Source organism: Solanum tuberosum, unplaced genomic scaffold (assembly GCF_000226075.1).
Source record: "Solanum tuberosum cultivar DM 1-3 516 R44 unplaced genomic scaffold, SolTub_3.0 scf00188, whole genome shotgun sequence".
NCBI classification, from domain to species: Eukaryota; Viridiplantae; Streptophyta; class Magnoliopsida; order Solanales; family Solanaceae; genus Solanum; species Solanum tuberosum.
In genome coordinates this window covers 1,155,133-1,158,074 of record NW_006239119.1, presented here as the reverse complement: position 1 = coordinate 1,158,074, position 2,942 = coordinate 1,155,133, and the positions used below count along the sequence as shown (strand labels likewise).

At 33.2% G+C, this 2,942-nt stretch overlaps 1 long non-coding RNA gene across 1 annotated transcript; it reads left to right on the top strand.

Annotated features, from left to right (window-relative positions):
• The first annotated feature begins 509 nt into the window (after positions 1–509).
• LOC107062073 (uncharacterized) lies at positions 510–2,421 on the top strand. The gene is made up of 3 exons (XR_001474408.1): positions 510–570; positions 1,308–1,385; positions 2,264–2,421. It is a non-coding gene; the product is annotated as an uncharacterized lncRNA (long non-coding RNA).
• Positions 2,422–2,942: the final 521 nt, after the last annotated feature.

The following is a 2,942-nucleotide window of genomic DNA, read 5'->3' as shown; positions in this document are numbered from 1 at the left end:
GAATTTCCATAGACACTCATATACATGAAACCAATAAAAAAATGTTCTCACCTTGGACATTTTTTCTTTCATAAGTAAATTATAAATAAATTTTGATGAAACATATATAAAATAATTAAAATTGTTTATGAATATAATATATTATGTATGTATAATAATAAAATTTATGTATATAACTTGTTAGTTCGGTTCGGTTATTTCTTCGATTTTTTTCGAACAAAACCATAACCAAACCAATGACTATCGGTTCTTAATAATCTAAAACCAAACCAAACCAAAACCCAAATTAAATCGGTTCATTTAATCGGTTTGGTTTGATTTTTCGGTTTGGATCGGTTTTTATCCAAACCATGAACACCCCTAACTATAATTATGAAATTAGTGGGATAGTTTTAATAAATTACTTAGTTGGTGGTTAAATAAAATAACATAAAATTAATAGTGGGTCACTTTTACTATTTTTATAATTGATCTTGTATAACAATTAGGGTTATAAACAATCAGTAGAAGAAAAAAAAAAGAAAATTGAAGAGACGCAGTCGGAGAACAAGATTGAAACGACGGCTAAAGGTATTTCATGAATTTTTCTTTACTTTGCAAAAAGATGAATAGATGATAATGTAGGAAAGTTATAATAACATGTTAGTGTAGGAATTATTATATTATAGTGTTGAAATTGAATGGAGTTAGGGTTGGTGTCAGCGAGGTAATCAGCTTAATGATGGATCGAGCAGTTAATTAGTTATTATAAGGTTAATTGTTAAAAAGAAAGAGGCGAACACGTGAATATGTATTAACAGATGAGGGTTCATATTGTTGTAGCTGGGCCGCTGGAATTGAAGTGAAACTATTGAATTTCCTTTGGTTAGAATGCTAGTCTTAAGATTTGGGGGAGACAAATAGTGGTGGGTAATAATTGCCATGATGATTGGCAATGATGAGATAATGATAACCTAAAGATTTGATTATTATAGAATATGCCAAATTCAATTCAGGATATAAATCATGTATCCTAGTTACTGATATTAACGTGGTGACCTTTGATGTTCGCGATTCTGTTTATATGTTATCACATTATAATCTAGGTTGTAACTTATTGAGATAGATAATTAAATATAGAGTGTATTATATTATTTGAATATTATTAAGGTTATGTTATTGAGAGAAATTAAGGTTTATCCTTAGGCTTGAACATTAGGAAAAATTGATTATAGAATTGGGTGAATTTTCAGGTTTAGGCTAGACATATAGTAACATGGGTGTCTATAGACTCGTTAACTTACAAATTATGTATATATAATTGATAGTTTGGAAAAGTTTGGAGGCATTGAGGAAAGGAAAAGCATTGGAGAACTAGCTTGCTTGACTTCGAATCTTCGGTGGAGGTAGGTTATGGTTTATTCTATTTCGATAGTTAGACTCTTAATAGTGACTGATATGTATTGAGTGATATTGTGAAGTTCTCTATGTACTTGATTGTGTGGTTTGATTGTATGGTTTGTGATTGGTCTAAAATCATGAGACTGTGAAATTTATAATCTGAAACTCTCTCTATCGAAGTGATGCCTTGAATAAAGAAGGCTTGATGAAATAAATTAATGATATTATTGGATCGGAGTGTCACGTTCCGACACGGTATAATTGGATCGGAGTGTCACGTTCCGACACGGTATAATTGGATCGGAGTGTCACGTTCCGACATGGTATAATTGGATCGGAGTGTCACGTTCCGACACGGTATAATTGGATCGGAGTGTCACGTTCCGACACGGTATAATTGGATCGGAGTGTCACGTTCCGACACGGTATAATTGGATCGGAGTGTCACGTTCCGACATGGTATAATTGGATCGGAGTGTCACGTTCCGACACGGTATTATTGGATCGGAGTGTCACGTTCCGACACGGTATTATTGGATCGAAGTGTCACGTTCCGACACGGTAACATTAAAGGAAAAAGATATTGAATTAACTTAATGTACTCAATCTCAAAGAACTCAATTCCCAAATTAGTTTGGTTTGGAGGCATGAGTCATGTGTGATCTTGATATTGTTGACTGATTACATACTTACTTTAGTGTTGTTGACACTGGTTCATGTGTTTGTTGCTTGCCACCTGCTAAGTGTCATAGTTGATTTTATACTATTATTCATTACATATTAGTTTCTCTTTTGGGTTGGCCGGTGATATCTACTCAGTACTTGTTGCCCTATACTGAGCCCTACTTGTGTTTTTCTTTGTTTTCTTTTTGTTGGAGTGCAGCGAGTGTATCAGTGACTTCGACTTGCCCTCAGCTCTAGCCAGTCTCCAGCACATCAGGTTCCAGGGTGAACTATTCATTCTAGCTCGTGTTGGATTCTCTTGGTCATGGCATGATGTCTTTAGTTTTCGGACATAAACTATTTAATTCATTTATTTTGGTGTCTTTAATACTCTTAGACTTAGTATTTGAAGATTAGATGTCCTTGATGTGATGACTTTTAGGTTTTGGGGATAATGTGTAATAGACTTTAGAGGTTGTTTTGATTGGTTACTTTAATAAGTTTTGAGCTTCCGCATTATGGTTTGTATTTCGTAAGTTTAACAAGTAATATATATTGGGGTTTGGATTCATTGATTCGCCCACCTAGGAGGTTAAGTGTGGGTACCACTCATGACTCGTTTTGGGTCGTGACAGTCCACAATTATTAGGGATACAAGAAACTTTTGGCCTTTCCTCTGCACGTTTTCTTTTTTCTTTGAAGCAATACCAATTATTAAAAAAAATAAACACTTACTGCAAACAAATAAACAATCAATTAAATAACAATGAATTGTCGATAAATGATATCTTTGTAATAATATTTGAAAGATGAAAGTAATTCAAACGTGGGTTGAATATAATGATTCATTAAAATGACTTGAAAATGATCACTAAAAAGTCTTAAATTGTGAATATAAA